A 24,358-nucleotide genomic window follows, 5' to 3' on the forward strand; every position below is an offset into this window, starting at 1 on the left:
AGAGACATTACAAATTGAATTAGTTATTATGGTACCCAATTTACATCACTCTAGGCAGCATAATTTTATATTGTCAGAGGGAAGCCTGAAATTATGCACCAAAATTAATACAACTGTGCTTTGAAATTTAAAGCTTTTACATACACACAAATGAACACGCTCGTTTTGAGAAGAGTTTATAAAGAGCAATGCGTAGGTTGGTTGTTTAGAAAAATGAAGGGCATATTTTTCCCGATGGCAAGTCAATCATTGAAGAAGTAAATGAGATTTGAAAGGTAGGTTGAGAGGTAATTGGTTCGCAGGACCAATGTCCTAGAAACCAGTAGAGATTTTTCTGTTTTTTAAATAATATTGGCAGCAGCAGAGTAATTTTACTTGAGAGACTCTTTGGCTGTCAAACACTCCCCATCTTCTTGGATTTTCCTGGCCCTGCTGTACTGTTTCCAGTCACAGGTATACACAACTTGTTTTTAGTCCTTGGTGTGGTTGTTCTGTACAAAACATTCAGCCTCCAAGTGGAATTTTTGGAAGTAAAGTAATGTAACAGTGTAGTGGGCACAAGAGTAGGAGATCTATTTGAACTGTTTCAAGATCGGAGAGGGGTATTTCCGTTTGGCTTTTCTTTCAGATTCCTGGGACTTGGTGATTCAAACTATCCATTATCCAAATGGAGGCTATGAATTTACAAGGAAGAATTGAACAGGTCAGGGAAAATTCTGGCTGATGGTGAGTGAAGTGTTAACTGACCAGAACAGCCTGCACAGAGAGCAGGGAAAGAATGTTGTTGGTCCATTTTGTAATTCTCTCTCCTCCAAGTCCCATCAAGCTCATATTATTGTTCTTACATGCCAGAAGCTCCTGAGGGAAGTGGGGGAGAGGGAGTGTATGGAGAAAGGTATCTAAGTGTGATATAGGGGGGGAATTAGGATGCTTTGCCTGCCAGGGAGAGAGGTGGGGAAAGAGGATACAGATTTGAAAAGTAATAAGCAGAGGGGTCTGCTGTACCAAGGTCAGACTGAGAGGAGGAGGGTGGGAGGTTAGGGGGGAAGGAGGAAAAGAAAACCTGCTCTGGGCCCAAATTGTGCCTGATGGCTGCTAAACCTTCTCCCCTATTTGGAACCCTGTAACTCCTTCCTGGCACTCACTTCCTAGGCATATTTGGGAATACCTCTAGACCTCTTCTGGGTCCTCACCCTTACTCCCCTGCAGTCCAATAACTTCACCACCTACCATAGCGCCCCTCCTAGCACCTCCACCCCATCTATACTCCTGCTCTGCTGCTGTTCCCATATGCATGTTGCATATGGCTGGCCCAGGGATGAGGACAAAATTACTTGATTTCTTCTCATCCTCAGGGCAGTAACATTTAGTTTTGCCTGTCTTGCTGAGGAGCCTTGAAGCGATTCCATGGAGGATAGCATGGCTCTCTTTCCCTAAACACTGCTGATGTTATACCTGACAATTACCTGAATCAAAGTAATTTCAGTTTTCTTTGGGGATAAATGGACTGCCTGCATTGAGTGTATATATGTAGTTCAGTTTGCTGCACACAAATGAATTAGAGCTATGGATATTAGGCTTCATTAAAGTATCTTCTGGACACTATACGGCCAAAGATGCTGTTCAGGCTAAGACACGTCCGGCTGCTATATTTCTACTTTTCATCACTGGTGAAGCACGATGCATGTGGTGACTTAGATTAGAAAATGACAGGCTTGGATCTCAGCTGCTACTTCTAGCTATCATAGAACCAAAATAGCATAGGATGCAGCACAGTTCATAAAGCTTGCAAAACACACTTGGCTAGTGAAAATGCCAGCCAGGTATCAAATATGTCAGCAAGGAGAAGGTTCCTTTGATAAAATCAGCAATTTATCCCATGAATGCAGCCTGGGATTTAAGGAGAGCCTGTGTTGGCACTAAGCTGAACAAACTGAATGCTCACTGAAAAAAATATAATATAAAATTATTTCAGTCGTCTTTGTTGTGGTTGGTTCTTTGTTTGAATACAAAACAGAATAAAAAATATTGTGATTTTGGAAAGCTGGAGCTAATTTGTTAACTAAGTTCTTGCTACTCTGAATTAATATATATTCTTCTTACTTGAAATATTGTATTTTAATATTTTTAGGTTTTGCAATTCTAGGTCTCAGAGCAAGATTCGCACAATTGCTGAGAATTGCAGCATTTCAGGAGGAAGCTAAATTATGCTAAATAGAGTCAGGAAAGATTAGTGTATTTCCCGTTATTAGATGATAAAAGCTTATGTTTATGTCAAGTAATTCTAAAATGTTAACTTGTCTGAGGATAAATTATAAACTACTACAGTTAGTTATGATTAAGATTTATATGGGACTCTTTGAAGGAGAGTATTTTTGTTCTGCATTACATAAATTCTAAAACAAAAACTGTTTCTAGACAAGGAACATTCAACAACATTTCTGTTAAAAACATTTTGAAAAAATAATTAACCATATCATTTTGACATTTTGTAAATTAAAAAAAATTACGCCAAGCTTATTCATCAACAACAAACCAAAAATTAAAAGAACATACAGAGCTCTGTCTTTCTGATGAAAGAAGTTCAATTGGGGGTCTTAACAAATGTGGGGAATCCTCTTTGATGTATAGTATTATTTGCCTTAATGCCTCTTTTTATTTAGAACAAGTTTTATTAATATTGTCCTTCAAAGGCATGGCTTTTTCTAGAGGGAAAGATAACGAATTCCTGGGTTGTAAAGAGGGGTAGAAAGAAAAGGAAGGGAAGAAAGCACTGTGCAGGCAGCATGTTCGTGTTAGTCCCTGACTTCTGCCAGTAGAAACTGGTGGTAATGGCCCAAAACCAGGTCCCGTTATTTTGCTATATACCATCAGGAGTGGAAATGCTAGAGAGGTCTGTGGTTCTGTGGTTTTGATTAAGTTTATGAAATCCACAGATATCTACTAAGTCATGTAAACAGCAGTAATAGTGCTAATCCCTTTTCATAGAAAAGCAGTTTATTGATAATCTAAGAAAGTGAGTATTGCCCACTACAATCACAGATAAATACTTTTCTATTAATTATAGGTAGACAGATATGATTCTCTCTATCCCTTATCTAAAGTTGATGGCTCCCAGTTTTCAGCTGAGTAGTTAAGCTGGAAGTGGGAAATTTTATGTGGGTGGTGATCAAAAATAAGCTTTAGTCCAATGCAAAGCATACAGGCATGCTGTCTAAACCCAGTATATCCACGATTGTGTCCCTATTTTTCTGCTCCTGCATTTTATTTAATTTTCAAGGGACAGCCTGTCCAAAGACTCCCAAAGACAGGCTGGATCCTGTAGGCTTGACCCCAGCTATCCATGTTGGTTTTGCTGAGAGTCCCTATTTTTTCAGATTTGTGTGTTTCCTCCACAAGTAAATTTTGCTTTAGGCTCCATGACACAGTTTAAAAATCAAACGCAAAACCTGTTTGACTGCTATTGAGACCTCTCTCATAACACAGCAGTCAAAACCATGTTAAATCTCTTGCTGATACCACCCTGATCTCTCACAGCTAGAGGAAACCGAAAGACTTCCCACAAGCCCATCTTTTTTTTGAGGAATTGCATAGTGCATCCTCTTCTGTCATGATGAGGCCTTTCTGTAGGTGGAAGGTAGGGCTGAGGACCTCAGTCTGAGGCAGCAGCACTAATATTGTTCGATGGCTTCTTAAAGCCTTCAATAAAATACATTAAAACTCAGCAACACGCTGGCTATTTTCTCTGTTTTTGAGTTAACGCTGCAAATAAGCTTCCAAAAGCAGAAGTTGCACAATGAAAAATAATTACACCAGGACGTTTTTGAAAGATGAATTCTCTGATAACTCTGTCATGCTGATGTGTCTCCTGAAAAGGAATGCCAAGCAGCATCCCAATAGCCTTTGGAAGAGACTAGATTTTTAGCTTCTGAAGAAAACACAGTGTGTGCAGCCACCCTATCTATTCCTTTGTCCATCCATCTTCCCTCTAATGATGTTGGGTCTCACTGCCCAGCTTAAGGTGGTTTCTGCCAGACTGGGGGAGGCAGAGGTCAGGTCTAATTCATTTTGTTCAGCTGCCTCTGGTCACCTGTCAGTGCAGTCAGAGCACTAGGCTGGCAGGAGCTGGGTGGAAGAGGGATGATGATGGTGGTGACTGTAGGAAGGGGGAAGACGTGGAGAGGAAGTGGTGGAGGAAGGCTGTGGGAAGGACACTTGGAAAGAGAGAGCTGTGTGTGATGGAAAATTTCAGGTACTGTGTGAGTAATGACTGCCATGAGGGAGCTTGGGAGGATACAGCAGAATAGTAGCTGTGTTGCACTGGAGGACTCAAGGACTCTGTTACACCATGTGTGCTAAATGTAGGATGTAATTCCATAGGAAACCAGGCTTTGTTAGTCCTGCTGCTCCCAGGGTGACTTACAGAATGGTAGGCAAGCTTCTGCATATGGTTGTATTCTTAAGATACTAACAAAACTTCCAGTGAATGGCTTGATGACCGAGTGCTTTGTTTTGTTCCAAAGATACATTTTCATTTCCACATAAAATGGAATTACTGAGGGCCTGCTGTGAATAAAAAGCTTGTAATTTATTGGGGTGCTTCACTGGTAGGAATATCTAATCTGCCTAATCCAATGGCATTAGCATTGAATAGACAAAATGTTGAAAGTGTACCTAAGCCCACTGGTAATGTGAAAGCACCTACAGCTAAATACTTTTTTTTTTTGTTTCTTGAGATTTATAGCTCGCATATGTTTGCTATACAACAAACTAAATTCAGCTGAATAATATTACTGTAACTTAGTTAAAGCTTTCTATTTACAGTATAAATCATGAGGGCAAAGCTAGGTTCCTTTTTATATGCCTCTAGAATATTGATATAAAAATACAGATTTCTGTGTTCATATTTCTTCACACTAGTTTAAAAGAAAGCACAGGCAGTAGTTTTACTGAAAGGGAACTTTAAAATCAAGACTGGTATGTAGTTGCACCAAAAGGGAATTTCAAAATCAACCCTGGTATGCACCTGTGAAGAGCAACAGTTTCAGAGGGGATGGTCCTTGTGTGCAACTCCTCTGCTGGTTCCCACCGAATGAATTCAGAAGGATTCTTTTCTCTAACATTCACAAATGTAGTTGTTTAACAACATCATACTGCACGTTGTAATACAGGGGAAGAGAGGAAGCAAAATAAAAGGAAGGCAGGAGGAGTGAATGAGGCTTAGTGAGCAAGCTATAATCACTCTGGCAAAAAAAAAAAGACAAACTGTAGTTTGGTGTGCTGTTTGGTGCTCTGCATCGCAAAGGCATTTATGCTGCAAGTGGGCAGTTGGGAACACCAGTAACTTCTTCCTCCAGCAGTGTCTATCTGATTTCAGTTAACAGAGATCCTCATGAACCTCTTTGGAGGTGTCTGAAGAGATAACGTGTTAAACCCTGTTATAGCTGGTCCTAATTGCACATCTTTTCAGACATTATACCCTTTTTACACAGCACTGTGTTTTTTCTTCAGTCTCCTGATGCCAGACACTGTCCAGTTATCACAACAGCTCTTCATTTGCACTCTCTCTTTAATAGTTTTTCTGGTTCTTTACTGTGGTAGCTTTGACTAGGTACCTCATATTTTATTGACTATTCCCCTTTTAAGCTATGGTAAATATTAAGTATGAACAGTGTTTTAAAGTATTATATTTAGTTTGTTCTTGGAGAGCCACTGAATAACTGGTCAGAGCTGGTTTTCAGGTGACTGTAGCATGTTCATTGAGCACTTTGCTGAGCAGCCTTTTGAAGGAGATGGGGTGAAGGAGCAGAGGGCTCTTTATCACTTTTTTTTTCCCCCTTGGGAAGCCTACTGGAAATTCCCACACAGTGCTAGCGTGCATTAATGATTCTGCCTTTACATAAGTTGAAAAGTTCATTAGCAGCCGTCAGATTTTTTTTTTGCACATGATATTAAGACAAATGCAATTGTATGATCACAGTACATAGCATATGTACTTAACTAAAGGTTGTCTAACACTCCAAATGTTGATAATATGCTGTGTGAGCTTTTTGGCTTTCAGGCTAGACCCTGCTGTCAGCTGTTGCTAGTTTTACTGTAGTTTCATCCAACATGGAACAGTTTTCCTGAGAGGAAGTCTACAAATGTAGCACAGCCCAGAAAAGGCTGAAGAGCTGCAGGGAGCACAAATGGACCGATCTGGTATTCTTTTAGTGGGTGTAAGTATGGTGGGAAGGGACTGGAGAAAAAAAACGAAAAAGGAAAAAAAGAAAGAGTTCAGTTGTGGCTGGCTGGGAAAAAGATAAATTGTTCTCACTTGGAAAGAGGAGGTGGAAGTGGAGGAGGAGCTCTGGAGTCTGACACTTCTCAAATGCAAAATGCATTCCCAGAGTCTAAAAACATGGCAAGACAATGCTCAAGAGGAGATCTGGTCTTCAGGAGAGTGGAATACTCTTCTGCACACATTAGGTTTCAGTTGCTCTGCCAGGTAGTACTGAGAATCTGCCACTTGACTGAAGGCAGGCTTGATACAGGTAGCATTCATGACGGTTAAATGGCTCAGATGGCCTTTGAAAAGGAGAAATGTGTCTAGCCAAAGGCTGAGGTAGTTGATCTCTTGCTGATTGTGTTAGCAGGGTTTGGGACTTTGTATCTGAGGAAAGATGTAGCTTTCTGTGACTCTGCAAGGGGACTGAGTCAGGGGATCGGTTACCCGCCTGCCTGGCCTCTGCCAACCCCAGCGACTGACAGACAGACAGAAGCTTTCTGGAGCCTGGTCCTTCTATGCCCACGTTTCAGGAAGCTGACCCCCATAGAGCTGTTCTTCCAGAATGGTCTGTGGAGCACTACTTGGTTTCTGCTTTGTTTCTAGCTCCTAACCAAGAGCTAATCCCTCCTAGAATAGTTTCTTCATATCATTTTTCAGGACAATCAGTTGCTGAAGCTCCGATTACAAATGCTAGGGAAAGTTCCTCTCAGTTCTGAGTGTCAGCAAAATGGCTTCTTTTATTAAAGTGGCTCACGTTGTGGAGGAAAGCTACATAGCAAAATACAAATCCTGCCAGAAACACCTCCACAGGGAGGTGTTGGCAATATCTCTGTCATGATTAAGCAATCAGAGCACCCTACTGATTACTAAAACAGGTTCTTCACAGACCTGTCTGAAACAGGGAGGATTTTTGAGGGGTAAAGGGAAAATGGGTAAAGGTTGGTAGCTGAACTGAGAAACAGTGAAAAGGGTGTAAAAAACCCTCCCAGTAATTATGTTTCTGTTAATGCCATGCAGGAGCTGTCAGCTTTGTGATAAAATAAGGTGACTGAAAAACGTTTGAGATCAACTAAGGCTAAAGTGTTTCATGTGGCTCTTGGGTCCAGAAAAGTGTTCTGCCCAGTTTATACAATCTGTTTGAAAAAAAATTTTTTTAAGTGACAAAATGAGCAATTCTGGAAAGACCAAAAGGAAACGTGTGGTTTTGGTTGTTAGTGGTGGTGCTGCGGCTGTTCAGCTGTGGCCATTCAGTTCCTGCACTGGCTTGTAGCTCATGCCAAGTGCCCTCTCTCCCATAGTCCTCCAGCAGGGACGATTGCTGCTTCTTCTCACTACTTTTCAAGGTCCTCCACAGCTCATTGCTTCTCCCTTGTCATCTGCCAACGATGTCAGCCTTGCTCATGTTGCTGTGATCTTTTATGTGGCCCCTTCTGTAAAAAAGCACCTTGCCTTATTATTCATAAGGGAAACATCTTCTCTTCCTTCAGCTTCTTCACTTCCTCTATGACTTCTACCTGTGGCTAGCCAACAGTGATGACTAGTTAGTGTTTGTCAAGAATTGCAGTTATTTATTTTCTTGATGAGGAGGAAAGGAGCCTGAAGAAGAAATGACAAATGTTCTGAATCATTTGTGTACAAAGGTAGCTTGTGTCTTCTTCCAGTCACACTTTTCTTCCTTACTTTTGTTGTTGTTCCACAGCTCTTCCTTGTTTCCTCTCATTGCAACTCAGGCAATGAGCTCTTTTTGACAGTGCAGTTTCCTGCATGTTTGGGTGATGCCTTGCAGGGGGAGCACAGTCTGAAGCAGGGTGCAGAAAATCCATAAGATAAAATGTAATGATACTGGGCTATTTATTTAATTTAGCTTAGTCTCACAAAATGTGGCCTCTTAAAATTACTTGCATTTTCACAGTAGAAATATTAGCAATTAGAAATTATCAAATAGTTGTTAACCTAAAGAGACTTACCTTGTCATAATCCTATGCACATGTTGATGACAAGCATAAAAATATCATGGTCATGCATGTTATGTTTCCAGTAAAACAGGAACAACTCAGATGTATATACTAACATAAAAACTGTTGGTTCAATGCATTTCACAAAGAACGCCTTTAAGGCAAAACCAAGATCAAACACACTGGAGCATGTTATATATCTCTACAGATAGAAAAAGTCGTAAACTACTGCCATATTCACAGTGGGATTCACATTTGGGATTTTGTTGACTGAGTGAAATAACTATTCTGAAGAAGAGGTGAAAAGATTTAGACTTTTAGAGTAGACAGGTAGCATAGGGGTGACCAGTCAGGAGGTTTTAGGAACTGCCTGCCCAAGTCTGTGTGTGGCTGAGATAACAAGACATATATGGCATACATTGAAGAGTCAAAGGGAAGACAGAGGGAAGTTGGAAGGAAGAACTTGGGGAAAGATTCAGAAAAGAGAGGTATCAGTGGCCCCTCGCGATCCCATGGCTCCTCTGCAGGCATTTAGTATTCATTTTGTATTAGTATCTAGTATTCCAGCAGTTAGAGTGTGTATGGCATTTATCTATTCTGCCTTAGCTAAGGCAAGATTGGTTGAAACACACCACATGTAGACACTTTGCATTGTTTGAATGATGATTTGTATTACCTTCCAAACAAACATAATCCAGTGTATCAGATCAGTGATGTTCACTAGAAGACTTCTTTTTGTGGTGACTAAATTTTAATGCTATTAATTCACTTCAGGTTTCCCTGTTGAACATTTGTTTCTCTGCTTTGCGATTGAATCCATCTAGCCTGGAAATGCAAGACACTTTACAGTCTGTAACAAAGTATGCAAGACAGCTGGGGCACAAGTAAGTAGGGGCGTTTTTTGTGGTGTTACAGATGATAAAATTAGTGCACTTTTCCAAGGTCAGAGGATGTTTGTGGCAAAGCCTAGAAAAAAAAAATCTAAATCTTGTATCTGCGCTGCAGGTATTTTTTGTTAAGGACGTGGAAAGCCTATTACAGAAGTCCTGAGGTTGGCTCCCCTTGGTCAAAACCAGAATGTCAAATTAAAGCTTTTCCTCTTTGCTTCTTGCCCTGTATAATGAAACAGAAAGGTAATCAGAAAACATAAATGTTTTACTTAGTCACAAGTCTGATGAGTACCTGGTGGAGTGCACTGACTTTTGCTACAATTTTGTGAAATGATCAGTCTAATCCTTAATGGTTTGAGCTGAGTTAAGTCTTCTGCTTAACCGAATTTATTAGGGAAATAGAGCTCATGTGGATTACACTATTTGTCTGCTGGTACACTGACAACTTTTTGAGCCATTGATGTAAAAAGGGAGGCAGCGCTCTACTGTTGTACAATTTCTGGTAGCATCCATCAGAAAACCAGCGCGAGGCTTACTAATCGGCATGTATGTGGGTCAGTGCAGGCCATAACTTGCATTGCCCTTGATCCAGGGGCACATCGTAAGCAATATCAGGGAGCTGGGGGTTATTGTTTTAGCAATGTTAAGGCACATAAATCCTTAGAAACCAGGCTTCGCTAGCTTTGCTGCTCACCCATTTCTTCACGTACAAGTTTGGAGCATAAAATCTAACTTATTAATAAACCTTCCATCCTGAGGAAAACCATGGTTTACAATACCTTCTGAATGAGGAAAGTAATTTTCTTACTGACTTTTTTTTTAGCAACATGCCTAGAAACACTTGTACAACAATCAAACCCTTCATTATTTTAAATTCATCAACATTTTGTAATTTTCCCATAGAATTTTCAATTGAAAAAATAAAATTGTTTGGCAATTGATGGTATAGAGACAGCAAAGATCTTGGTCGTCAGTTTGGGGACAGTCTAATGTGAGGGAATCTTAAACCTTGATACAATGCCAGTAACACACTTTGGGTGGTCTGGACAGAATGATGGATGGGCCTCTTGGCTCATAATAGTATCCAAACTCAAAACGTTGTAGTACGTGGAGCATTGCACATTTGGGTTATCACTAAAAGACAAAAGATTTATTGTGCACTCATTGCCAGTTGAAGGAAGCTTAAGTAATTTCTGTGTTTCCTGGTCAGACAATCAAAGAGCTAAAGCTGATTCTTGGAATTTTTCCTTCACCATCACTATCTCCATTCATGCCATACTTTCCTGTGTTTAGTGGAAATTAACTGCAGCAAACATTCATCTAATTTCCCGTAAAACATTAATTTTACTTATTCTTCCTACATGCTTTTCAGTTCCCTCCTCTCCCTCCTGATCCCATTGACAACAGAAGAAGTGACACAAAAGACCAACTGTTGGCTTTATGTAAAATATCACATCAAAATAGTGAGTTACTGGAAAAAGATTTCCCACACTCAACACACACAGGAATATCCACTCAGGTCACAAAAACAAAAATGTTATCAATAAGGACAAAGGAAGTTGTTATTTTAGTTTTTAAACAGTCTTGATTCATGCTTCCTGTCATTTTGCTTGGGGGGAGAGAAACAACTATTCCTAAAAAACCAGCTAAACAGAACTGCCAGAAACTCTCCAAATCCTTAAACTAATATGATCAGGAATAAAACCATGATAGCAGTAAGTTATCTTCTCTTCTCCAAATTCTGTTTCCATGTACAAAGTTTGGGTGCTACATATCACAACATGATCTGATCTTTTTTTTTTTAAACCCAAAGACAAGAAGCCATTATTGTAAACCCTGTTTCTTTGGCATATTCTGGTCATCACTGTATTTCAAACGGATCTCATGTGGAACTTCTTGGTTCTTACCAAGTTGTGCTGGATAATTTCTCTGAGGTTTGCTCAGTAGGAACCAGTGTATTTGCTCCAGTTTCGTCAGCCCAGAAAGGTGCTTCCTGGCGCTTTCACAGCTGCAGCCTGCAGCAGCTTCCTCCCTGGGACACCCAGAGACTGGCAAGACATCTGTGATCACCAGCAGGGATGCTGGGGATGCTACATGTCTGCATTCCGCCACTGAGTTTTCTCTCTGAGAGGCTGCTGGGAAATGCTGTTTGTTGTCTTTTTGGCTATGTTGCTCGAAAAGCTATGAAGTTATACAAAGCTAAAAGGTTATTTTAAGAGCTGGTCTTAGAAAGGAAAAAAAAACAAATTAGCAAAACTGAAATAGATTTTCATTTTTTTGGTAAGTTTTTCATGCAATGTTAGAAATATTCTGTGTGTATGATTTTTCCTTCCTTTCACTGGCTTTTTTTTCCAGTATAGCAAATGTACTCTATGCATGAACCAAAAGCAGGGAGAGAGACAGTAGTGTGTTACGCTCAGCCTCTTCATGTTGTTAATTTCATATTCAAGAGAGTCAAATGGTTTCCCTGCCTTTGGCCCCTGTTCCTCCGTAAACTTAGTGTTCTCTCATACCTCCTTGGCAGACTTCAAGATCCTGGAAATTTCTTCTCATCTGCCTCCTCCAGGTGGGAGCTGACCTAACTTTGGTCACATGGGAAGTGAGAGAGGTGTCAGGACTTTTTCCATGCAAGTACGCCAGTTGTTTCTACTCTTGTCTAAAGGCTCTTTTTCTTCTTCCACATTGCAGCATTTTCACTCCCTGTGACTTGGGAAATTGCCTTTTCCCCGGATTTGTAAATTGCAATCATGTAGACAATTATCCTAAGGATAATGTAAGGAGAAATTTAGTTATTCAGTCATAGGCAAAGTTCACTAATCATGTTTTTTTCACCCAGAATTCATATACCCTGGTCACAGAAAGAGAGAGCTCATGGAATCTTTACAGATTCAGAGTTCACACTTCAAAGCTTTGTTTATATCATACAATGCAAAGTATGTGGGAAAAATTTACTGATAAATTTTGCCCCTGACTAGTTTGTTTTTTCATATCCCAGGTAATACATATGTATGTATAAAACAAAATGGTGGAGGATATACCTGAATCTGTTTACATTTCTTCCTGACAAGTATAGGGGAGTTAAGTGGAGCCAGTGGATTTTCACAGATGAAGTCATGCTTAACAGAAAGATGAGTTCTCTTATCATCTTTAATAACCACAGACAGTAGCAAAGCAGAAAACACTGTTTGCTTGGATTTTAGCAGTGTTTGGAAAAGAAAAGGTTTTGGTATGCTTCTTGCCCTTCTGCCCTTGTTCAGTTTCGTAAAACTCACATTTATTTTCCTAGAGATTCTCTCTGCCCAAATGGGTATACCTAGTTTTACAAGAGACTTTAAAAAAATTGCTAGGTGAAAAGTACATATTTTAATAAACTTACCTGGCACTTGAATGTAACAGACACAAAAATAAACAACAGGAAGTTAAACCCCCTAAATTATTTCAGTGCACCTGAATAAATCCTTATATCACTTGCAGCAAGTAAACAATCTTCTTGTTTTTGAATTCCCACTATGCTAATATTGGGATTGTTTAATTTAACAACTGCTTGCTAGGTGGTGCGTGTTAAAGATGTCCTTTCAAGGAGATTGTTGTAACTTCTGTCTTCTCTTCTCTGAGCCGAGGAGGGGAAAAAAGTTTTATCACTCTCCTAACAAGGGACCCGAACATGGAGCAATCCTGGATTTTGTTACTACGGCTGTGACATGATAAGATGGCTGCCAGCAAACAGTTGCATGTGTTTTAAGATGTTTCTGCATCTCATCTGGGAAGTGGCATTGTGTCCTTGTTGGATGCTGCCATTGCAAAGGTGGCCAGCCTAAAACAGCAGGGAGAAGATAGGCTCACTCAAAAAGCCCTACTGTGGCGCACTGAAAGGCTGAAATCCTTAAAAACTCTATTAGTTGAGATTATCTAACCACCTGATTGAATTCCATAGGGAGAAAAGTGGATCTGGACAAACCTTTTCACATCTGGTCTCGCCATAAGTGGGTGAGATGTAAACTAGGATAGAGAAAGGAAACTATAAAGATGAGGGGAAAGGTGTGGGGAACACTCCCTGGAAGTCGAATAAGGAGTGGGATGCTGGGAGAGAGGGACAAGTTCTTGGTTTTCCTACATCGGTGTGTTTCAATTCCAGCGTTTCCCTGCATAACCAGTCCATTGGAGTAACCCCTCTCAACTTGGAAACCATTTCCCACCCTAAATTAATCAAAGGGTGAGCCTGTATCATTCCTAAATACTAAAGAAAAGATATGAATACTTTAGCTCTATACCTTGGTCCTGCCTGTCAGGTGTCTGTGGAAGTCCCATCGTTGGCTTTTATATTTTATAGAATTAGGTGCCTCAGCTCTATCTCATCTCTGACCTGCCCATCCCTGACTCCAGAAGGTACAGTTAAAACAACTAGGCCTAGGCTGAAAGGTATTATGAAGGCCCCTGACTGTAGCTGTCTTTTAAGCCTGTATATAGAGCCTCACCAGGCTAAGGTGAAGCCATTACCTAGGAAGTCGCCTTGGGGTTGGAAGGAATAAAGCTGGCTCTTAAGATTTCAAAAAAAAGGGCAGTTAAGAACTTGAGGCAGGACAGAAGAAGCAGTAGAAATGGAGAAGTGAAAACTGTGTGCACATTTTTTTCTCATGACGAGGACAGGTTTGTGACCTCCTCTGTTACAGAGGAAGCTTCCTGCATTGGCTGCCAGGATGGTTTTGCCCTCTCAGTTTTTAAACAGATGGTGATTCCGATGTCTGGTATCACTGCAATTCTAGGTACATTACCGAAACACTTGGTTAAAAGTCAACAGATTGTGTCACTTTGGGCACACAGTCAAAAGGAAAAAAAAACAATATTTGTGCATAATTGAAAGTCTGTGCCGTTCTCTGAAGCTAGCTGTGAGCACAGTTAATAGAAAATAAATTCATTTAACCAAGCCTTAAGTTTTTCCCATGTGATCTTTATATACTCTTGTTAAAAATGTGTGCTTACTTTAAGAGAGAGCAGAAGAGGACAACTTTAGTGTCTCCTCTTTCATGGGTATTTAATATGGTCCCCTTGATGCTACTTTACAAACCACTCTTTTCGCAGCTAGAAATTCTCACCTGTTACCTGATCCTCAGATGAACCGAGCGACTCCACATTTGTATGTTACATGAATGTGAGGGCAACGCACGCTCTTCAGTTTTATTTTACTTTTTCCCGGCAGTCATGAGGTGGTGCTGCTTTGGGGGAAGCTACATGTGCTGTCCAGCTGGGGAACTGGACGGACTTGCACAGGGTCTCCTCTGAGCCCGAGAGGTGTCCTGCATTTTCCGCTGCCATGCGACTAAAGTGACAGTTCTTCTTGCCATCCGGAGGGTTTGTGTCTGCGGTCACTGTGTGTTTGTGGAGGGATGCAATTGCTTTGCAAACTGATGACTGGCATGCCTCATGTCATAGGAGAAGGTCAAGGGGAAGGGTGACAGTAACCAGTCTCTTCCCTGCATCTGAGTGCAAAGAGGTGGCCAAGGATGGGCCTTAGGCTGAGGACATTGTGCTGGGTGCCCCATGGCTGGATGTTTGCTGTTCAGTGGCAATTCACCAGCATCTCATTTATGGCAGACTCATAACAACTCAGCTTGTTTTCTTTTCACAAGCTGGTTCTTCATGCACTCACTGAACAGACAGGAGTTAGCAGAAGTTAAAAATTTATGTAGAGTTGCAGAGCTGTTCAATTGCTGGTAGCAAAAAGCTGGCTCCTGGTGGCATTGCCAATAGAGCTCTGCCCCCAACAGGATTTCCTATGGGGGCAAATATACTTTCCCTTAGTGCCTGCAAGTCCCAGGAAAACAAATTGCATTGGAACTCCAGTAATGTGCTATCAAAGCCATTGGCTTTGATTTTTAAGTCAAGGTTTCTAAGCACCCCAAACACAACTGTCCCACTGGGGTAGCAGACTGTCTTCTCACTGTTTTCTGGTGAGGCTGTACGTTTCTTTCCACTAGCACTGTTCTGCATGGATCAAATACCAAAACCTCCTTTCCAGTATGTCAGGAAATTTATACAGAAAGTTTATACTTCAAAGTATAAACACAGAAAAAAATACCTGTAGAGAAGAAATGCAGAGTTTTATGGAAGCCATGTGATTGTGTGTTAATTGGAGATGGTCTGCTGTGCCAACAAATTTTAATGAATATTGCATTTTGCCTTATTCATAGAGCAGGATGAGTGTAAGTCACCTAGAAATTTTCTTTGTGTGTGAGATAAATCCACACGTTGTGAGATAATAATGATTATAAATGTTCAGTAGACAGTGTGCCGTCCCACTCACTTTTTTTACTGTAACATAAAAAGCTCTTTAGATTTGTACCTACTATTCTTTCAGAATAATTTATCTTGATTTATTTCGCTCCAACACAAAACACGTTATAATAAAGTTTTAGTGTATCTTATTTAGCTAAAGGGAATAATGAAGATTTCAAGCCTGGTTTGTCAGCGAGTGACTTGCATACCAAGTCAGGATTGTAGAACAATAGGGTATTTAAACAGGGAAAGATGTGATCCTGATTTTCTGGTAGCTATTCTGAGTAAAGCTCGTCTGCATGCAAAATGTTTCTTTATCTGTATTTTTTGCACTGACATCTGATTTCTAGCATTGTTTGTGTGATTATATAAATACATATATTGAATAGACATTCTTTTTTTAAATTATTAGATTTATGAAGGTAGCACAAATGAGTTTTGATTGTGGAATCCCCCTTTTAAAATAGTTTCCATTGAAGAAAACTATTCTTAGCCCATGATATCAGGGGTGTCATACTTGCAACTTCAGATAATATATGTATACTCACTGTGCCAAAACCCTTCCAGTTTCATTTTCAGCATTGGTTATGTTACACATTAGTATCTATTTTTCTTGTGAAACTCTCTCTCTTGCATATACAAGTACTTTTTTTTTTTTGCATGGGCAAATGGGTAATTTGCATATACAGTAAATGAAGTGGACAAAGATGCATTTTTCTTAGGCTCTGGTTTTAGAAAACTTGTTACAAAACCTGTTTTTATTTTACACCTATGGATAGCCATTATTTTTCAGGATATTTGTTTTTTATTAGTTGAAAACTGATAACAACTAAAATTTTTTTTTCCTCACACGCTAATCCTAGTTCTTTATGTAAAATTATAATGAAACTGTTAGTTGTACACTAACTCAGTGTTTTCACTTGCTGTTAATGGTATTCTGTTTGTGGGATGTGAGAGGTCTCTTCAGTGGTCATGCTGTTGCTTTTTTACCTGCTTACCTCATAAACTAATTAGTAATTTTAGTTAATGCCAGAGTGGCTTAGTCATTTTGTAAGTATTTTGAGTTGCTGCAAGGATGACACAGCAATATTAGTTATTAACTATGCCAACCTTTTTGAGTTACTTCTGGCTAGTAATGTGACTAAAAATTCACTGTGATATCATGTTTTGGCATGGATCATCTCAGAGGCTCAGTCATTCCCCCAGTCCTGGAGTTATAAAGGTGTCAGTTAAGTGTCCAAATATTAATTGGACCCTCTCAGTTTTCTGCTTTATATCATTGTTACTGAAGAAGAAAACAAAGGAGGAGGGCTTAGCTAGTGACTTGACTGGCATTGCATGACATTCTGAACTTGTATTTTTTATTTTTTTGGCTGAAAAAGGAAATCAATCAATCTGAGCGAAGAGATTCAGGGATTTGAGCTGGGTAGCAATTTTAGCATGATTCACAGCACTTCAAAAAATTAGCTTGCCAAGAAGATGTGCTTCTGTGAAACTGAAGTACCTGGGGTTGAGGTATAGCTGGAAGAGAAATCATTTTGACAGAAGAGCTCATAACAGTCTAGCTCCTGCCTTTTGGTGATGACAGTGGAAAGAATCATCAGTATTGATCAACTCAAGTCCTTATAGCCTGAACTCTTGCACAGTGCCACATCACCTTCAGCTTCTCTTTGCTGCGGAGGTCTGGATAAGCACAGAAATAGGGGTGAACACAGAAGTGAAGACGGAAGCAGGGGAACACCCAGCCATCCACAGAGCATCAGTAAGTGATTGTCCTGCATGTAAATTCAGGGGCCACAGTTTAGCTTTTGATAATCTAGAAGTGGAGTGCTTGGAATGAGCGCATCTTAGATTTTCCAGAAAATTAAATGTCTTGAGAAGCATTCATGATGTTTCTCAACAATTTTGTGATGTTTAAGGGAATTAATTTTGCTGCAAGCAGTTTTGCATGCTTGTGCAGTCACATTATAACTTTCATGCATAGAGATACATAGTACGAAACAGGATAAAAATATCAAGTGATGTTTGCAGCTGAGGTTTTAATGGACTAATCTAGTTTTCTCAATTCAAAAGAACAGCCTCCCCCACCCCCCCATCCCAGATACAAGCTGGCCTCATCATTCGTCTGAAGGAAAGATCATTAGCCTTTACTTGCAGTGTTTCTCTTGACTAGTGGAGGCTACTGCAGTGAAGTTTGGTTTTGTTTTGTTGTGCCAGCAAGGAGTAAGTACCAAACGAGATGCTTTTACTGCTTTTGCTACTGGCTGCTCCCCTGCTCTACTTCTGGAACTACTCTGTGCCATTTTCCCTACACCTGCATGAGTATCTTGACTTCCTTCATCCTCCCTCTCTCACCACTCTCCTCCTCGAGATAATTGTCCTTTTGCTGTTCAAGTGCTGTGGTGCTGAGCACAGGAGCTAAGAGCAGGAAGGTTTTCTTGCTGCGCTTCATCTGTGGCCTAGCAAGTACCTGTGTGATGGAGGCAGAGTAGCAAAGGTAGCAGTTGCAGGAAGAAAATATAGGAGCTGGAAGAGAGGGAGGGAGAAGAGAGGGAAGGTAGTGAAAAGATAGTGATAGAAGCTTGAGCTATTTCATACTGGAACAGAAGATGGATAAAAACCTAACCACTGAAGGAAACTCCTTTTCTAATTGTGAAGTTTGACACAGAATTCCACATTTTCACTACGGCTCTGCAGCCTAAAAAATAGCTCTGAGCCCCAGGTGTTTCTTGAGTACTGCCTAGGATTGGTCATTGTTCTGTATAAAAGTCTGCTACTGCTAGGAAATGCGCTACTAGCTCAAGTGGCAATATCTATGTCATGGCTCTAGGTTGCCTAACCCTACTGTAACCCTATTGATGAATACTATAGGGATCAACATGATTCCACATGTTGAAATGACTACATTTTTTCCAGACATAAAATTATAAGTAACACCCAATGTCAAATAGATTGATAAAGTTTGTACTTACTCCGTGGGGAAAAAAGAGTATGTCACGATAATTCAAGCAAATCTGTAATGCATAGGCGCAAGGAGGCTGACTTAAAGTTGCACGAGCTTCCTGCCTTTTCCTTAAATTAATCTGATGCAGTATAATTGTCTGAATATAACTAGAGAGTCAGCTGTGAGTTTCTGTAGACCCCAGAAGAAATGCCTATACAACAAATTCCTGAAGGCAAAATGCCAGCAATAGTTGCATGGAGTGCAAAGTAAACCTATTTCATCATAAAAAGAAAATTATAGATCAGCATCTATACTTGTTCCTCTCTGTTTTTCTGCACCCGCTGCACTCCGATGTATCTGTACTTCTTATCTGTGGGTGTGGTACATTTCCTACAGCAGGAAAAGTTCTTGAGGGTTTGGTGTTCATGCAGCACAGTAATACCTTCTCGTCCTGCTTGGCTGGTGTGAATCACGTCTGTGCCTGTGGAGTACAGAACTGTGGAATCACCAACCTCTCTTGCACACAAGCCCAGGTTTAAAGAATCAAAATTTAGTATTGACAGAATAAGCTAAGCACAATCATTATTAAGCACTCAGAATTGAAATTACACTGTTATTTTACTTGTGAGTTTAGAGTTTTGCTCCCTTCCACTCCAACATGAAGAAATCACTTTGCTTTTAGATGGCATTTTTCATGTGTGGAGATAAGCAGAAGCCAGCAATGTTTCAGGCATCATCTGCTGGTACGGCAGCTGCTATACAAGCTGCTACCCTAAAACAGGTTAAATGGCAACTGGGAGGGTTTTTATGAGTGTCTCATCTAATGCCTTTCCGTTTTATCTTGTCAGGGCTCAGATGGGAGTTATAATTAAAAGCAGCACATATATCCACATAAGAACATAGGATATGCATTAGCTGGAAGCTGACAGGGTTTAAGTAATCACCTGCAGTTGAATTGAGACTCAGATGGGAAGTAGGAAGTGCTGTACTCAAGCTTCCTGTATAAATAAATGCAGCTTTCCCACAGCTACTGCATACAAGCTGTGACGTGCTTTTAAGATATAATGGCAGCATGCTCTTAATAGCAGGGAGGGGATGATTTATCAGAGTGGCAAAGGGGCTGGGAGACAAGTCCTGCGGCAGTCCTAAAAAGTGTACAGCTGTCAGATACCCAGAGAAGAGGAAGGGTGTGCGAGAGCAATCTGCCTCTGCTCCTGGTTGCGAGCTTCAGGGGTTTGTGACATCGTGGTTTTTGGGAACGCTGGAGTCTGAGTGCAGCTACTGAAAAGTCAAACAGCTGGCAGTGAATGCTACTCTCCTTTCAAGGTATGTTGGAATACAGCTTTCTGCCTATTTTTTTCCATAAAAGCAAAGGATACCCTGAAAACAACAGAAAGCCAGCATTTGCTTCTAATAGAAGAAAGTAAAAAGACTTAGTTAAAAAAAAAAATGGTAAGAACTAGAATGATTAAAGAGCTAAGATAAATATTATTTGTGGTTTGGTTAAAATCAAACTGTGTGGTGCTTATAGCTGAGGCAAAAAGGAGTCCCGACTATTAAAGGCACAGAAAATGAAACAGACATCAAGTACTTCCCAAAAGGGTGAAATTACTTTTGTCAGTGTAACTTTTAAAGAAATATCTGTGTGAAGTGTTTGAAAATGCTGCAGTATTAGGACATACCTGTGTGGAAAGCAGTTGCTAAGATGGCATACTGTCAGTCATATATCTGTTTTAGTTTAAATACAAGAACTCTGTTCATACTGAAAACACATCTGATTAAGCTGGAGGGAGCTTGAGTTTAAAATGCAGGGATTTCCTCCTGGTTTAAAGGCATTTCTTCTGCCACAGTCTTGTACAGCTGGTATTGTGAAGGAAAAATATGCTGCTCTGTATAAGCGTTAATTTACACTTCTAATCTGTTCAGGGTTTAGGGTTATGTGGTTTACATAAGCACATACTATATATACAATACATTTGTTTTCTAGTCTGCATTTTTCATTTTTTTACACTAAGAACAGAGAATTGTCTTCACTGGTATATATGCACTGCTTTCTCTTTCTCAGCATAAGGCTTTCTCAGTACAAAGCTGCTTCGGTAATGGACATGTTTCAGTCTGGCTTGTTATAAAGCTCTGTTTTTTCTGTAATACTAAGGCTCTCTGCTTCCTTACTGTATACATCAATATCAAGTGTGCTCCTTCAGAGAGCACTGTAAGTAGTAAAATATTTAAGATGACTATAGTTAAAGAAGCATTGCAGGGTGACTTCCCATCCTTTTGGTAAATAGACGCTGAATGCTTTTAAGAAGTAAATTTTAGCAGAGATACAGGCTGTGGCTGAAATGCCCCCATGCAGCTTTACAACTGATTGCGAGCAGGCACAGCAACATGGTATGTGGGTCTACACTCAGCCTGAAGGGCAAGCGGTCTTAGTTAAGAGCAAGCACTGGGTTTGGGATACCAACATTTCTGGAAAACGAAGTTTCAAAATCCTGTCCTTAAATATTTTCCAAAGCAAATATATTGACCCGATTCTTGTCCTGTTTAGGACTTGTCTGTGCCTGAATGTGAGTGGGTGTATGGGTGGTTGTCACAGTATGAAACTGGCTGAAACCCTTCCCTCAGTGAACGTAAGCTACGTTGGAAAAACTACAGCACATTGATAAGGGGACGGCTGCACTTATGCTCTCAAAAGTAATGCTTTAGGTTATGGATTGAGAGGAGTGTGTTTGCTGAGTGTCTAAAGCTGTGTTAAAGTCAGAGGTATTCCTTCAAAATGAACTGGAGCTATTCTGGAGCCAAGCCAGTATGATGAGAATCAGACTCCTTTTCTCCCATGTGTCTTGCTGTCCGATGGGGTTATTTAACACAAAGTGCTGTCTGCTTGTACAAGGACACAGAAACCTCCTTACACTTTGTGTATGAATAGCATTTGGCAACCTGGTATAGTTTCAGTTCCCCATGCATGTTCCTCACCGATAGTCATGGTCTTCTTTCCCACAGATGGTGACATTTTGGTGATTTTATTTGTGTGGTGGTATACTTTGGAGCAAAAGTTAATAAAATAAATAACAAAAAATATGGAGTTGTTTCTCTCTAGCTTGGCTCATGGATTACACTATATTCTCTGAATGCTTCATAAGCTTTGTAGAAATAAATAAAAAATGTGGAAATGGTTATCTGGCCTTTCCCTTCTATTGCAGGAGGAAAGTATGTACTTGTCCTTATTATCATCTTAAGTTTAAAATGCATTCTGAAAAGCAGCAAGTCACTTCACAGGAAAACAAGCAGTGCTAATGCTTAACCAGGCTCCCAGTTCATTAGTATGCCTCTGATAATATCTGTGGTATGAGTCTAAGCCCTGTGCTTGGCAATCCACCCTGTCCAGACCTTTCATTGACTTCTAGTGGTGAGATCCAGTGGAGTATGTTTTGATGTGTAGCTCAAAAAATGGCTAGAGACTTGCTGTCCCTCTTCTTGAGTGGGGAGTTTTCTTGAATGTGTCTGAAACTACACAATGCCTGTGCAGTGTACGTATCAGATCCATAAATATCTCCTGGGCTAGTAGTAATGTGACATCTGAGACCATAATTACAGCTGTGGGCCCATGGGTGTCACAAGCACATGTGAACAAAATACTGTGGCAGGCTGCCAGTGTCGCTGTGAATGGAGTCCACCAGGCGTCCTTACATATACCAAAGCAGACGCCTTCAGCTTCATGAGGCTGAAAATGGTTCTGGATCTGTCTTCGTCCTCTGCATATTCTCTGGGAGGTGGGTACAGTTCCCTCCTCTCCCTCCGGCTTCCCCATGCCAGAGCCCAGTCTGTGTAATGCGCTTCACAAATTCTCTTCATTGCCCAACAGCCAGGAATAACCTTACATTCATTCCATTTCAAAATTAATCTTCTTTTTGTTTGTGAAGGGGAAGATTGAACAAAACGAAAAAGAACAGATCCAAAGGGAAAGACAGCAATGATACTAAGTTCAGCCTCTAGCGTTTTGTATTTCTGCTGAAGCACAGCTGAGCTCCAGTGCTAGGCTATGAGCCTTCTCACTTGACAGAGAGAAGTACAGGTCTGAGGGCCATCGTACACTGCAAATTTACCCAGTCTTGGACAAATATTTACGGAGATGCTTGTGCCAAATAACTTTGTGCTGATCAGTAAGAAAATAGTGTTCAGTAATCTTTCTCTGTGTCTCTTGTAAATGGTTTCGGTTCAGTGGGAACTGAGTGGGCATTATATTCATAAAGTAGATCATTGCTAGGAGATACGAAAGCACTCTCCAAAAAAAAAAAAGATAGTATCTCAGATTACAAAGGACCTCATCCTGCTGAAGTGGGACTTTTCCAAATCCTAGTCTTCCAGGGAGGAGCAGAGGTGCCAAGCAGAAATTTCTAGGCTTGAGAGCATGACTAGTTTAACTGCATTGCAAACACACTTTCAAATAAAAAAATGTAACTATATAAAAAACATTTTATTGATGCAGTTTCCTAGATCTCTTTGTATGTGTTGATACTTGTGCACAATGACATGCGTTCCCCATTTCTGGTTCCTCTTATTGTATTATAATAAAGAAAAAATGTTGTGGGCTGCCCAAGAGCTGTGTGGTTTCTTACTGTATTTCTAGGGGAATCTGCTCAGCCTCCAAGGGAAAATCCATAATCTGTAGTTAGAAATGCCATCAGTTTACCGGATTCTTTGAATTTCCTTGGTGCCTGCAAGTACAGTTTTGACTTGTTTGGACTACTTGACTATGGGACCTACTAGGATCCTTGTGCCTTTTCTTTCCGCGTAAGTCAGTATCTCTGGAGTCCCAAAGCCAGCCAGCACCAGGTGCAGCGATGTGGGACATGTGACTCTGTCTCCTGCTACTAAATGGTTAACCTCTCTGAAGTAGGGCAGTCCCAGACATGTTGTAGTTAAGGGACCGTTTGTTTAAATTACGCTTATATAAAACCTAATTCTGTACCTGCCTGACACACTTCAAAGACCGTAAATAAGGGCAGTTGGGTGAGTCAGAGTGGGACTACCAGAACTGGGACTTCACAAGGTATATTTTTTGGTGTTGGTCTGGAGCTGCTATCGGTGAAGACGGTGAAGTCAAGACATGCTGTTCATGAAAACTATAGCCGGCATGTTACTCAGGAAAAGCCCAACTTGTTAGTGTGAGTTCATGCATGCTAGAAGTCATCCCCTGCATGGAACTTCTTCCTGTGTGCTAGAGCTTGTTGTAGGCACAACCGTCATGGGGAGTTGTTCTACATGCTTTTTGTCTGAAGGAGAGACGAGAGCTGCTGATTTGGAGACAGAGTACAGAATTAATTTTTACTAGAAGGGAAAAAATACCATTTTACTGTCATGTTCATGTTTCTCCCCTTTAATTGAGAATGTCAGTATTTGTGTCTGTTGCAAGCTTTTCTGCTTTTCATTTTGTTGTAATAATGAGGAGAGGAGGGAGACTATAAGATGTGAGTCATTACTCAAAGAGTGGATGCTGTCTGAGTGTCTGACAGATGCTTTGATATTCATGTTTGGTTATACAAACTATTGTATTTTCAGACTGCCAGAGGGTAAATGTGCAGATCTGAAAACGTTTATGTGCTCTATATGTTGGCAAAAAGGAAAAACCATTGCAACAAGAGAGCTGTATTTCTGTGTTCAGGGACTGAAACAAGTCCTTCAAGGCTACCTCTAGTTATGCTTTTATGTACTATATGTTGCTGTGGCTTAGGGGTGAATTCCTTGCTCATGTGTATATAGGTGCAAATCATTCAAAATTGCATGTTCTAAACCCCTATATACATAGAAGAAAAAACGTGTTTCATGACAGCTAGTATATAGGCTAATTATTCGTATGCAAAGAAAATTCCAGGATTAAGTAGAAGCTGTCATTTGCAGGCTGACCCTGCTTATGTCTGAGCAGTAGATGGGAAAGTTCATGAGTTCTGCCTGTGCTGAATTTTGGAAGCGTTCTGATGGGTGAAGGAAAACAAGCTGGTCTTCCACCCTCCAAAAAAATTAAGGT

At 40.4% G+C, this 24,358-nt stretch overlaps 1 protein-coding gene across 2 annotated transcripts in view; it reads left to right on the forward strand.

Annotated features, from left to right (window-relative positions):
• Positions 1 to 24,358, forward strand: part of RNF144B (ring finger protein 144B) — a 96,650-nt gene that overhangs the window by 19,609 nt on the left and 52,683 nt on the right. The window contains exon 1 of one of the 2 annotated variants that reach the window (XM_064443685.1): positions 19,304 to 19,656. The exons of the other annotated variant lie outside the window; for it this stretch is intronic. The gene's annotated coding sequence lies outside the window, so the exon portion shown is untranslated. Of the gene's footprint in view, positions 1 to 19,303; positions 19,657 to 24,358 lie in introns of those variants that run through there. 2 annotated transcript variants of the gene reach the window in all.

This window comes from Phalacrocorax carbo, chromosome 2 (assembly GCF_963921805.1).
Source record: "Phalacrocorax carbo chromosome 2, bPhaCar2.1, whole genome shotgun sequence".
Lineage (NCBI taxonomy): Eukaryota > Metazoa > Chordata > Aves > Suliformes > Phalacrocoracidae > Phalacrocorax > Phalacrocorax carbo.